The sequence below is a fragment of the Ahaetulla prasina genome, chromosome 3 (genome assembly GCF_028640845.1).
Source record: "Ahaetulla prasina isolate Xishuangbanna chromosome 3, ASM2864084v1, whole genome shotgun sequence".
Classification (NCBI taxonomy): Eukaryota; Metazoa; Chordata; class Lepidosauria; order Squamata; family Colubridae; genus Ahaetulla; species Ahaetulla prasina.
The window spans coordinates 81,504,356-81,518,459 of NC_080541.1; the positions used below are offsets into that span (position 1 = coordinate 81,504,356).

Sequence of the window (14,104 nt, forward strand, 5' to 3'; positions counted from 1 at the left end):
TTTTACTTTTGCCCAGTTGGTTAACAGAATTTTTTACATTGCACCTGACTATTATAACTTGATTTTTTTCTTTCTCTTTTACAGATATAAAGTGCTTTTCTGAAGAGCAGTTTGAAGTTTAGAAAGGGTAGGAATTGCTTTAAGTTTCTATTCATCTTTTCTTAAAGATCTTTCTAAAAATGAGTATATAAAGGAGAAAACATGTAAGAGGGATGGAAAAAAAGGGATTCTCCATTCCTCCCTTTGAGAATGGCAAAAGTGAGAATTTGTAAGAAAATATTATGGGGACCAGTAATTCTGAATGAATAGATGGTTATGGTATATGACAAAGTCTCTTGCGTGTTTTTTAAAATGACTTCATTCTTATTGATGTTAACATTTTCTGTATTGATATTTATTAATGCTGCAGTCGGTTGGCCACTGTGAGAACAGACTACTAAACTAGATGGGCCAAGGGTCCAATCCAGCAAGGAACTGCTTATATCTTTTAAACAAAACATTATATGGCTCTTTAATTGCCTACAGAATTTCCTAAGAAGTTGTGGGGCTTCTAGCCCTGATGGCAACGATAAAAACAATGAAAACGAGATTTGAAACAGTGGAAGACCTAGCAAAGTAATTGACAATTTCATATGATAATGGTAGAGGAAAACATAATAGAGACCAGATTTATGCAATGTTTAAACTACTGTTTTTACTTTTAAATATGGTTTAACTTGAATAAAGAAGTGGGGAAAATGTTGTTTTTTTTTTTTTTCCTGTGTTAGTAGCATTTATATACCGTGGGTATAGCTGAGAAATTGCCATTGTTGCACATAAATAAAAAATGCCCCTTTTTTATCTCTTTTCCTAAAATACGTGCTACTTTTACCTTCCCCTCTCTAGCTATTGCCAACAAAAATAACAATAATGTATAGAGTGTTTGTGAATTTCTTTCAAAATCATAACCTGTCAAATAATTTGCTGGATTGGAAAATATTATTTGGGAGTAGGCACGAGAGGATTGATAAAAGCTAAATCGTTTATTTTTACTGCGCGGGGTTAAGGATATTTGGAATTTGCTTTCTTGCTGTTACCTGGGTATGGAGATATTGTATGAAAAGGTGCTGCTATATAGGAAAAAGTTAGATGTGTGAAAGATGAGCTTTTAATTTGTTCAGGAAATCAGCTTATCTGAAAGATGATGAACACAAGTGTAGTGTTTGGGGCAGCCTTAGGGGGCAATTTATGTACAGGTGGTTCTCGACTTACAACAGTTTATTTAGTAACCGTTTAAAGTTACAACATCAGTGAAAAAATTGACCGTTGAAGCATCTTCATTGTCGTGTGATAAAAATTTGAATGGTTGGCAACTGACTTATATTTATGATGGTCATGTGACCACCTTTTATGACCTTCTGACAAGCAAAGTCAATGGGGAAGCCAGATTCACTTAACAACTGTGTTACTAACTTAAGAACTGCAGTGATTCACTTAACAACTGTGCAAAGAAAGGTTGTAAAACAGGGCAAAACTCACTTAACAAATGTCTCACTTAGCAACAGAAATGTTGGGCTCAATTGTGGTCGAGGACTACCTCTAGTTGTAAAGAAAGCATCCATGTGTGTTAAAGATTCACTTTTGAATGAAGGCCATTAAAAACCAAGAGTTACTGGAGTAACTCAAGAGTTATTGGAGTAACTGAACATGGTTGCAAAAGCCATCCCTGTTTCACTTCCTTGTTGGTATTAAAAGGACAGCACTTTGAAGGTAGCAATTCATAAGATGGCAACAGCTGTGGTGTGGTAGCTTAACTGAAGCAACCTTGCCTTTGTTCTTTATGAATCTTCTTGAGGCTGTTCTGATCAAAGTTATGGAACTTCAAGCTCTCCTGAAATATTACAGAGTTTTGCTAGAGATTGAGGCCCAAGCATTATTGATGTGCTGCACTGTGCATTTGTACACACGTATATACGAGGTAGGGTATTGTGCAGTTTGGATTTAGTGCAGTGGAAAATGACTGAGCATAAGCTAACTGAGAAAGGTCAGGCTTGCTAGTTGAATCACGCAGATCCATGTCTCCTGGCGAGGGCAATGATTCTGGAATTACACCCAATCTCTCTCTCTGTAGCTGAAGAACCTGTGGATTTTGTTGCCTCCAGCAGGATGGAAGTCATTCTAGTGCATCTGGTTCTAACTACCTCTCCAGTTTTTCATGCAAACCTGCTTTGCAGTCAATAAAGGTAGTTCTCTGAATAGGAGCTGTGGACAAAAGAAGTAGGTGATGGGTGGGGATTGTTTATTCAATGTTATTCAAGTAAGTCCTGTTAAGGGAATTGGAGGGCCTCTGAGATAGGGTAGCTGAATAGTTTTAAGAAGGATTCACCTCCAGACTTCCAAGGGGGTAATACCAACAAGACCCAAGGGTAGCAATTGAAACCCCCCAGACAAGCATTGTTAGGTTAAGGACACCCAGAAGAGGATTATGGATTGCTTTGAAGCTATTTTCTTTCCCTTTGCTTTAGGCCAGGGTCTGCATTGCATCTCCCCACGCAAATGGTTATTTGTATTAGGGACAGATTCGTAGTTTGCGAATTTAAAAATAATCACTTTTAATTCAGCATCAGATTTTGCTATGTCTCCGGTATGTCTAGTAAATCTAAGGAAGTCTTTTGAAAGCATGTTCCTTTTTTTCTCACCCATGTTCAGTCATTCACAAATTTATACTATTTGGGCAGCAAGCCACAATGGTTTTCCCCAACTAGATCACCTCCAGGTTAAAATTCTTACTCTCTATAGTTGGCCTGGCAATTTATTTGGGGTAATGAAATTATAGGCCAGGACATCTGCAGGTATCAGCTGTGGAATGTCATATGTAACATCCTTAAAGTTATTTTTTAAATAATTTTATTAATGTTTATAAGTACAAAGGCAAAAAACTAATACAAATTAAAAGAAAGTAAAGACAAGTATGGGAAGTGAAAAAGAAAAAAAGAAAAGATTTATAAATTTGACGCCTCCCTCTTTCCTCAAGTATGAAAGTATTTCAGTGACTTAATGCCTTCACTAATATTTCACTTTTTTTAAAAAAAATCTCTTCTTCCAATATCTCATCCTTTATCAAAGTGTAAAAATTCATCATTCAATATTAATCAGCAAAAGTCTACTAAGAGTTACCAGAAATAGTAACATAACGTGCTTAAAAGCTATTTTCAAGATTGTAGAAATTTTGTTTCTCTAGCGGATTTTTATATTAACAGCCCCATTCTGAGAAATGGTCCTTTATTGGGGCCAATCTGAATAAATTTCCATATGGGAGGTAACCTCAGTATTAGTTTTTGCTTAGCTAGGATATTTATCCAACAATTTAAAAGGCTATTTCATAAGTAGTCATATGAAACTAATATTCATATGACTACTAATTTCTTCCTTTGTGTATTATTTCAAGAGTAACTTTTATTAGAAGTTCTCCTTTCCTTAGAGAACATCTTTGTGCATACACGGAAGTGGGTTGCCCTTGTTAGTGTGAAAAGCTTGACTGAATTCCCATATTCACAATGAAGTTGCTTGATTTTGGCTTAGCATGTAGGGTGATCCTAAAGCATTGTGGTTTGTAAATCGTTGCTTATGACAGCTGTTTCCTCCACAAATCATGGTTAGTAAAATTGTGGTTTGGTGCTGTACAGAAAGTAGACCATTACATTCCTCAATTATAATTAGCAAACAAATTCTATAAATGGAGTGAGAACAACATGGCTAAAATAACATTAGTTCAGATTTAAGTTTCAGCGGAGATTTGGAAACTGGGTGCTAATTGTTAATGCTGTCTAGCTCAAAAATGCATCAGAGGTTTCCACAGGAAGCAGGTCATAAAAGTCAAGATGGCAGGCAGGACCAGGTAATTGGAGCCTTGTCTCTTTTTATTTTGACTTTCCCAGATGTTGCTTGCGTGTTATGTTACACATTTAAAGAAAGGGTGGGGCTTTGATCATACAATTGCAGCTGCCATCTTGATTTTTGGCAGTCTTCCCCTTGTGGACATTCCTGGATGCTCCATTAGAGGCATCACTACTGCTTATCAAAACCGACAACTATCCGGTTGGTTTGACAGCTGCATTTGCACACAGCAGTTTTGTTTTTTCTGTCCTCCTGGTGACTTACTATGCGGGATTTTCAACTGTAGTTGCCAAGATTTGAACCTTGGTGCTTCTGCTATCAGAGCAATGATCTTTTCAATGGCTTGGTTCTCTTACAGCCTCCATTACCCGCTTTGCAGGCTCTGATCACTTCCTTTCCTCCTCTTAGATTTGGGCACTGAGGTGAAGGATAATGATGCATTTCTCCTGGGAGAACACAAAGCATAAAACAATATGCTTATCCTGCGTGGCCTGCACTGGCTGCCGGTAGCCTTCCAGGTGCAATTCAAGGTGTTAGCGACCACCTTTAAAGCGCTCCATGGCTTAGGACCGGGTTATCTACGAGACTGCCTTCTGCCACCGATAGCCTCCCAAAGACCTGTGCGCTCCCACAGAGTGGGCCTTCTCAGGGTGCCGTCGACCAAACAATGTCGGTTGGCGGCCCCCAGGGGGAGAGCCTTCTCTGTGGCAGCACTAGCCCTTTGGAATGAGCTGCCTCCGGGGTTATGCCAACTCCCCGACCTCTGGACTTTCAAACGTGAACTGAAGACTTTATTATTTCATCGTGCGGGACTAGCCTAAGTGTATTTTAATTGTAATTTTAAAGGGGTTTTATGTCGGTCTATGACCGTTTTAGTTGATTTGACCTACTAAATATTTGTTTTTAATTCTTTTTAAATTTGTTATTTATATTCGTGCTTTAATATGGCTGTAAACCGCCCTGAGTCCTTCGGGAGAAGGGCGGTATAGAAATTAAATTATAAATAAATAAATAAAAATAAATAGTGAGCTGAGATACAACCAATAACAATAAATCTTCAGTAGTATGGTATTGTACTTACAGGTAGTCCTTGACTTACAACCTTTTGTTTAGTGACCATTTGAAGCTACAACGGCACTTAAGGTGACTTGTGACCATTTTTCACACTTACGATTGCTGCAGCATCTGCATGGCCACATCCTCAAAATTTGGATGCTTGGCACCTGTCTCATATTTATGATGGTTGCTGCATCCCAGGGTCATGTGATCACCTTTTGTGACCTTTGGAGAAGCACAGTCAATGGGGAAGAGAAAATTCATTTAAGAACCGTGTCACTACCTTAATAATTACAGTGATTCCTTTAATTACTGTGGCAAGAAAAGTCGTAAAACGGGGCAAAACTCACTTAACAATTGTCTCACTTAGCAACAGAACTTTTTGGGCTCTGTTGAGGTTGTAAGTTGAGGACTTACCTGTACATCAGACAAAGAAGTAAATATAATATAAAGCCATTCCACAAGACAATAAAGATGGCAAAAATTAAAATAAGGGTCTTTTCTTGCCCTGTGGCCATAAAATGCCGGCTGAAAAAATTGAAAAGGTGGAGGTAAGTCTTGTATGTGCAAATTGATAATCGTTTTCCTAATTGTCAAAAGGATGATTAAGCAGTGTTAATGCTGCATTACCTCAGACAGCCTCAGTAGCTTGTCCGTTACATGGGGAAAATTTTGTCTTTCTTTTGCGAACATCTTACAATAATTAATAAGAAAGGGAATGGATAATGCCAAGGCCTAGACTAATTGGTCCGTGTTTCTGAATTTTGCATTTTTTATATTTAACCAAACGTATAGGTAAAGTCATACTTCAATGTGCTCCTCTCCCTGACTTCTCTAGCTGATTTTTTTTAACCCTTTTTTATAAATGCTTTTCTGCAGCTTTGTTGCTGAAGCTGAAAAAAACTGCTACGATAACTTAAGAGTGGATTGGTTCCTATACTTGTGCCGTGGCATTGGAAGATGAACTAATTCAGCCAACAGTCATCTCATGAGTCCTTTACTATTATTTTAATGAATTTAAGTTCAAGGCTACAGAGATGAGCTGAACTGCTTGATGGAAAAAGCAAAACAAAAATTTTTAAGCTGCAGAATGTAGCTTCCTGGGAATTAATAGGTAAATTGGTTAACATATTAGAGATGTAATTGTCCCTCAACAAAGACAATTTGCAAGTTAATGATGCTGAGTTTCCTCTTAAAATATATGGGAAAGAGTTTAGAGGATTTGAAGCACATGACTTTCATGTGTCCAGGTTCTGTTCTTTTGTTTTGCATCGATAGGCACAATGCTGTATATCTTTGGATTTTTCATATTGTGCATGATTTAATGAAGTTCACAAAAATTACAGGGCATTTATGAACTTGGCAGTTGGTTGCTGGGAATATGCAAGGCACTTCTGTTTCCATCCCAAATCCAGATCATGGCTGGACTTGTTTTTGCTTGTCAAAGTCAGGCTGGGATACGAGCTTATATCCCTTCTTAGGTGGTTGCAACCTGTGTAGACACATTGTGGTATTGGTCTGTTCTGGAAGAATTAGTAATGTAACCTCATGTTATAACACTTTGTCAGCACTGGACCACTGCAGCCTTGTTTAAGAATTCAAAAAAATTCATGGAACAAGACACATTATTCTTTTCTGGTTACCATTTGAAAATGATTTCATTTGCAGTGCAAGAATGTATTGTCTGAGTCTGAAAGGCAATATGGTAGCATCCTATTTTTTTTAAGGACAAATTAGGTATTGCAGGTTATTTGGAGCCTCTTGTATTAAGGTCACAGTGTATTAAACCATAATACTCATTGCTTAGCATAACATACTGGCTTAGATTTTTGTGGCTTATTCAGTAGACCGTGGTTAAATCATGAGTTAACCTGGTGCTTGAAGTCACCTACAGGTAGTCCTTGACTTACAACTGTTATGTGACCATTCAAAGTTATAACAGCACTGGAAAAAGTGACTTATGACCATTTTTCACAATTGAGACCTTTGCAGCATCCCAATGACCATGTGATCAAAATTCAGATGCTTGACTCATGTGACTCATATTTATGATGGTTGCTGTGTCCCAACTTCAAGTGATCCCCTTTTGCAACCTTCGGACAAGCAAAATCAATGGGAAAGCCAGATTCATTTAACAAACGGGTTACTGATTTATCAACTGCGGGGATTCACTTAACAAACGGTGGCAAGGAAGATCGTAAAATGGGCCAAAGCTCATTTAACCAGTGTCTCACTTAACAACAGAAATTTTGGGCTCAATTGTGGTTGTAAGTTGAGGACTACCTGTATCACATTGGTCAACGGGAACCTCACATCAGATGGCAATGAAGACCAAGTTTCCATTTAGGCCAAATGTTTTGAAAACCGCTACACCAACTTGGATCCTCGGTTGCTTCAGTTTTTGTATTTTGTAAGAGGTGTCGTGGTGGTTGGAGGAAGCTCTCATCCCTAATTTTAGAACTGTAGTTCCATATGATCTATTGGTTCCAGATGACTCACCGAAATTTAATACTCTGTCTATTAACTTCATGATTATGGTGGTTGCTTCACATAATCTATGGAACATTTTGTAATTGATTGCAGTGGGACTTGCAGAGTATTCCTGCACAGAGATGAATGAAGGTATTATAGTTGTGCTTGGTTATTTACTTCCTTCAATAATTGTGCTTTATTTCTCTTGACATCACTGAGATTTGTTATTTCCAAATAAAGGTAACCCTCTATAAAGGCAAAAGCAAGGGAGAATTTTGTTTATGTTGTTCCTCCTATGTGCCCACTCTTCTAAATAGCTATTAAAGGCATCACAGGCATTCTTTCCATTTGCTCAGTCTAGACTACAAGTTCCATAATCCCTGATTATTGGCCAAACTTGTTGGGATGTGCCAAGCCCTACTGAAAAAAAAAAAAAAGAATTGTCACAAAGGGATTATAATTAAAACTGCTGTGTTCTGCTTGGCATTTAAGTATTCCATGTCAGTTCATGGAGGATGGCTGTCTCCTTTAATAAGGTTGCTCTCTGTGTATTCTCTCTAAACCAGTCTTTCTTAAAGTGTAGACCCCCCCCTCAAGATCCACTCAGGGATCTACAAAATGAAAATTATTTGTCAGCCTATGTTGAAAAAGAATATAATATTAAAGTCCCCTCAAACACTTGTGAGAAGCATAGTGGCAGCTAATGTGTCAAATGTAATTTTCAATGTGATAAATGTCAATAAATATAACTCATAAACAAAACTCTTTGTGGGGGGTCTTCCCTAATTTTTAAAAGTGAAACAAGGTCCTGAGAGAAACTTTTTTTTACACTGCTCTAAACAGTTTGCTTTCCTGGAAAATATTTTTGTTTTGCAAACAACAACAGTGGTTAGTATTGTATTTTTGTGCTTACAGTTTTGTTCTAAGTCTTTCCCAAGTCATATAGATGTGTTGTATTATAATTTCTAGCTAGCACAGCCATGGACTATACTGGCTGGGAAAAATGATACTTTTAGACCAGTGTTTTAGATCAGTCTGCTATGTGCAACAAGATAACAGGAAGTATAAAATCGAAGTGAAAAGATGGAAGAACTCTGATTAACAGAACATTTCCGATGGCATTTTTGCTACCTTTAATCCACTGGAGTTTTATTTAAGAGTGTAATTCTGTAAATGAGGTTCAGCAATAAGAATGCTTTTTGTTCTTGCTTTGTGGTTGTCAGCAGATGCTTCTTTTCCCTAGGGGAAAAAATCTTGTACCAAATTGTTTAATTTGGGGGGGGTGGGGGGAAGAACACCAAATAACACATGTCTGATTGTTATATTAATTCCTAGTATGTAAGCCTTCTCATGGCTGTAGCAAATTTAATTCTGAATCTGCTCAAGCATTTACTTTGTGTGTTCCGCCCTCATGTATATTAAACCTAGGAAACTACAGACAGGAGTTTTATAGTTTTAGAAGCTTGGTCTCCTGTTGTATGAAGCTGTGATGGCTTAACTATGGTTTATCATTGGTTGGAATCATGTTCTAAGTTATAGCAAAACAGACCATGTTATGGTTTAGTGTAATGTGTGAACTAGATGAGGGGTATCAAACTTGTGGCCCGTGGGCCGGATGCGTCATGTGCTGGCCTCTCCCACCCCCAGTTTTTCCCCCACGAAGGTCCACACTGTGATAACACAGGTTTGACACCCCTGAACTGTAGCTACCACCCCTGATAATACTGTAGCTACCACTTTCATAGCTGGGTAATTTTTCTCTGTCTCACTACTTTTTGCCTTAATATCTGTAAGAAGTGATACTAATCTCCTTCCTCTTTTTATTGATTGATTTGCAGTTTTATTGATCCACCATTTTCTTAGTTTTGGCTTATCAAATAAACTACAATCCACTGGATTTCTTTCCTGTAAAGGCCTAGTGTTACAGCAGCAGGTGGCTACAACTCACCAATCTTGGCTGATTTCAAGAAAGCTAAACAAAATTAGATCTAGAAAAAAAAATGGGAGGGAGCAAGATGGTTGACTAGATTGGGAAGTTGAAAAAAACCAGAAAAAGAAAAGTACATAGAAGTACCCATGTAATTGCCCCAAATCAAGCTTGACTCCAAGGATTTTTTTTTGGTCATTGTTGCAACTAGTCTTTAGTTATATGAGAAAAAGGTTCTTACATACCCAAGTATGCCCTCCAGTTTAGAACACATCTTGATTTCAGCACATGCATTAAAGTAGGGCATCCAGTGTAAAGATTGTGGGCAGGTGTGGAAGTTGTTAAGCAATCCATGTTGTAGACATTTGATGGCCTGCCATACCCTGCATATACCTTTCAGATTCGCTTAAGTATGTCGGTCGCTGAAAATTCTGCTGTAGAACCAAAAGGCAACAGAATGAAATATTTATATCACTATGTAGATTTGGAATTCTCTATGCCATTGTGTGTTGATTATTTATTGCAGGTATATGGGCTATGCTGGTCACCTGGTTTACACTTTATATTTTGTTTGCTAATGGAATATTATTCATCAATCCCTTCTGCTGCATTGAGTTCTGTATGGACACTTGGTGGTGCAGCTGAATCCAGCAATACTGTATGTTATCAGTTGCATTTCTATAATGAAAAAAAAATTCTGAAGTGGAAAGAATATGGCTACATAAAGGATGCCAAAGCTTAAGATTTTGGCAATTTGGTTTTGAATAGTTGTCATTGCTATTCTAGTTCTAGTGAGATCCTAACAGTTAACTTGATACAAAATGTTTGGATTCAGTTCAGTCTACTTTCTGACTAGATTTTGAGGGTAGAAAAGACCTTGAACACAAGAGTAGAAGACTTAATGTAGAAAAGTGGAAGGTGGGCAGCTGTCTAGTTCTCCTGCCTTTAGTATCATCTCTTAACATATCCTTCTCGGTCAAGTGATACTGCATGATACAGTATTAAAATGGTTTCAGTAGTTCCCCAAATGCAGTATGTTAAGGGTAATCTATTGAGCAGAGTACCCTTTGAGATTACGCATGAAAACAACTGAGAATGATTATGGACAATAACAGTTAATATAAAAACAAACTGGGGTTTGATAATATTTTACTTTAGAAGCTGAGGCTAGAGCTCAGTTCTGCAGCTTTGAATTGCCTTGAAGATCCATCCTATTCTTTTGTTACCACAAACATCAAGGGTTTAAAATATGTGAGTAGCCCTCATCTATACTTCAGAGCTCCCCCCTGCACAATTGGGCTAATTTTATGCATTTGGGAATTTGAATTGCTTTTTTAAAAGGAAAAATGGATACATTTAAGTTTTGCAGAAGTATAAAATTCCAGTGTCATCCTTTAAACCAAGCTTAATTTGGATCCTTTGTTTGTCTATTTTGGAAGTATGACCCTAAGCACGCTATGCAAATCCAGGTATGGTCTTTGAGCTGATGAACATTGCATATTCCTGATCTGCCGGAAAGTAACTTGAGCAAGTTCTTCCATTTTCAAATTAGAAATCCTAAGTAGAATCCTAGCATTCTTCAACAGATTTTTGGAGGCTATTTTGGGTCAGATGAGTATTTACAAGCTGAAGTTTAATCCAGGCAAGACTTACTCTGTGAGTCAGGAAATCTGCTATTTGGATAGAAATGTTGAGTGAGATTGAAGTTTCTCTGAAGTATCAGGAGTGTAGATTCTTGGGAATGTAGTTGCAACCCCCTGTAAGCCTTGTTGAAGACTTTAGTTCAGTGGTTCTCAACCTTTATAGTGCTGCGACCCCTTTAATACAATTCCCCACGATGTGGCAACCCCTTTAATACAATTCCCCACGATGTGGCGACCCCTTTAATACAATTCCCCACAATGTGGTGACCCCTTTAATACAATTCCCCACGATGTGGCGACCCCAACTATAAAATTATTTTCGTTTTGAATTTATCGCGCCTGAAGCCGTATTGGCTAGCGATCTGAACTGCTTGCAATTGCCTTGAAGATGGAGGCATTAAAGCGGAGACTCCTCTTCTATTAAGTTTAACGCGCCTGAAGCCAGATTAGGCTAGCGATTGGGAGTGATTGCAGCAGGCTTGAGAGGGAGACATCAGAGCAAAGATTTCTCTCTTTTTTAATTCATCGCGCCTGAAGCTGAATTTGGCTAGCGATTTGAAGAGCCTGCAGCTGGGTTGTGGAGTCAACCATTGGAGCGCGATTCTTCGACTTGCAAGTATACTTCCCATATTTCCTATGGTCTTAGGCGACCCCTGGCAAATCATCATTCGACCCCCAACGGGGTCCCGACCCACAGGTTGAGAACCGCTGCTTTAGTTGATGTCTATCAGTGTAGCATCAACGACTGAGAGATAGTTTGAGTTATCTTGTTGAAATAACCTTACTGTCTACACTGCTGCCTATACCAAAATGACTGCAATCCAAGGAGATTTGTTTTCTGAGTGGGTTCTCTGTACATAGTATATTTCAAAGAACTTTCTTACAAGAAATTTCTTCCACAAAATTTCTAAATTGCTCTTAAACAGTTCTGAGTTTAACAAAATCCAAAAATTCATGAGGCCAGCTGATGATAACTCAAACTTTTAGAGGCGTGATGGCGAACCTATGGAACCATATCAATGGGCATGTGAGCTCCTCCTGATTTTGGGGCCTTCTGGGCCACGCAGAAGTAGGGAAACGGACCTCTGGAAGGCCCATTTTTTGCTCTTCCCAGGCTCCAGAGCCTCTCTAGGAGTCTGGGGAGGGCAAAAATGGCCTTCCCCACCCCCCTGGAGGCTCCCCGGAGGCCCCCTGGAGGCTCCCCATTTGCCAACTTCTGATGGGACTGGAAGGCCCGTTTTTTGCTCTCCCCAGGCTCCAGAGCCTCTCTAGGAGCCTGGGGAGGGTGAAAACGGCCTTCCCCAACCCCCCGGAGGCCCCTGGAGGTGGGACCGCAAGTCGGCAAATGAGCCATTTTCACCCTCTGGGGGTGGGGGGTAGGGAAGGCCTTTTTCGCCCTCCCCAAGCTCCTAGACAGGCTCTGGAGCCTGGGGAGAGCAAAAAACGGGCCTACCATGCCATCAAGTGCCAAAAGCGTGGGGAGGTTGCATGCAGAACCGCGGGAGGTGGGGCGCATAGAATTATGGCTGTGGGCACGTCTGCGCGTGCCCCCCCCCCCCCGCTTTTGGCACACGACGGCAAAAAGGTTAGCCATCACTGTTTTAGAGTCTTGTCAAATTATCATGAAATCAGAATGCAGGTAGTCCTCGACTTACAACAGTTCATTTAGTGACCGTTCAAAGTTACAACAGCACTGAAAATAGTGACTTGTGCCTGTTTTTCACAGTTGCAACCTTTGAAGCATCCCCATGATCAGGTGATCAAAATTCAGATGCTTGGCAACTGGTTCATACTTACGACGGTTGCAGTGTTCAGGAGTCATTTTGCAACCTTCTGACAAGCAAGGTCAGTGGAGAAGCCAGGTTCACTTAACAACCATGTTATCCAATTTAACAGCTGCGGTGATTCACTTAACAAACGTGGCAAGAAAAGTCCTAAAACGGGACAAATTCACTTTAACAAATCTTTCACTGAACAACATAAATTTGGGGCTCAATTGTGGTTGTAAGTAGAGGAGTATCCGTATAAGATTTTGGCTAGCTGTGTAGTATGGCTTTGTGGCCATTACAATGCTGAATCCTTAATCTGACTCAGTTCAGATGGAAAGACTTGATCATCTTCTGCCCATTCCTTTTTACCCTTATCATTTCAATGCCGCCTTTTGCATTTGGTGACTACTGATTTCTTTTCAGAATGAAAAACCTTATATTTGCTCTCCCACTGAAACAAGTTACTATTATTATTATGATCCAACTTATTAAGGTTGGATTCTCTGGGCCAGCATCGTGTTCTAGAAAGTGATGTAGGTTGTAATGCTATTTTGAACCTGCATGTGGAGTTTGAACTACAGAATTTATTAAGAGATATAATAAGCATAATTTATTAGCACTGGGATGGAGTTGGATGCTAAATATATTGAGGATGATGATGATGTTATTTGTTCAGTCGTGTCCTGCTCTTGGTGATTCTATGGACCAGGTCTCTCCACACCTTTCGACCTTACACTGATTATCTAATATATGATCACTAATCAAATGCATTGGAAGATACATACAATATGGCAAGGTGGCTATGAATCAGTTGCTTTGAATTGGATTTTACTTTGGTTTCAGACATTGATATAGATCCGCATTTTTGAAACAAAGAATCTTACACAAACAATATCTCAATTGAAAATGAAATCATAATAGTGGTATTTATAGAAGGTGAATCACTACATAGCGTGACAAGTCATCAATATATGAGAGAGACAGAGAGACAAGTCATCAATATATGAAAAGGTGTTTTGCAACTTAATTTGAAAATAATCTCTGTATTGATCTTGTTGAACTAAGGTTACACCATGGTGGGTTTCAAATTTTTTTACTACCGGTTCTGTGGGTGTGGCTTGGTGGGCATGGCATGGCTTGGTGGGCATGGCATGGCTTGGTGGGCATGGCATGGCTTGGTGGGCGTGGCATGGCTTGGTGGGCATGGCAGGGAAAGGATACTTTAAAATCTCCATTCCTTTCCCACTCCAGGGGAAGGACACTGTAAAATCCCAATTCCGTCCCCAATCCAGGGAAAGGTTACTGCAAAATCCCCATTTCTTCCTGATAAGATGGGACTTGGGTGGCAGAGAATAGATGGG

The 14,104-nt window shown here is 39.2% G+C and overlaps 1 protein-coding gene across 9 annotated transcripts in view; it reads left to right on the plus strand.

Annotated features, from left to right (window-relative positions):
- RREB1 (ras responsive element binding protein 1) overlaps window positions 1-14,104 on the plus strand; it is a 190,428-nt gene that overhangs the window by 6,798 nt on the left and 169,526 nt on the right. For all 9 annotated transcript variants that reach the window (XM_058175879.1, XM_058175885.1, XM_058175881.1 and 6 more), the window contains one exon: window positions 85-127. The gene's annotated coding sequence lies outside the window, so the exon portion shown is untranslated. The remainder of the gene's footprint in view (window positions 1-84; window positions 128-14,104) is intronic.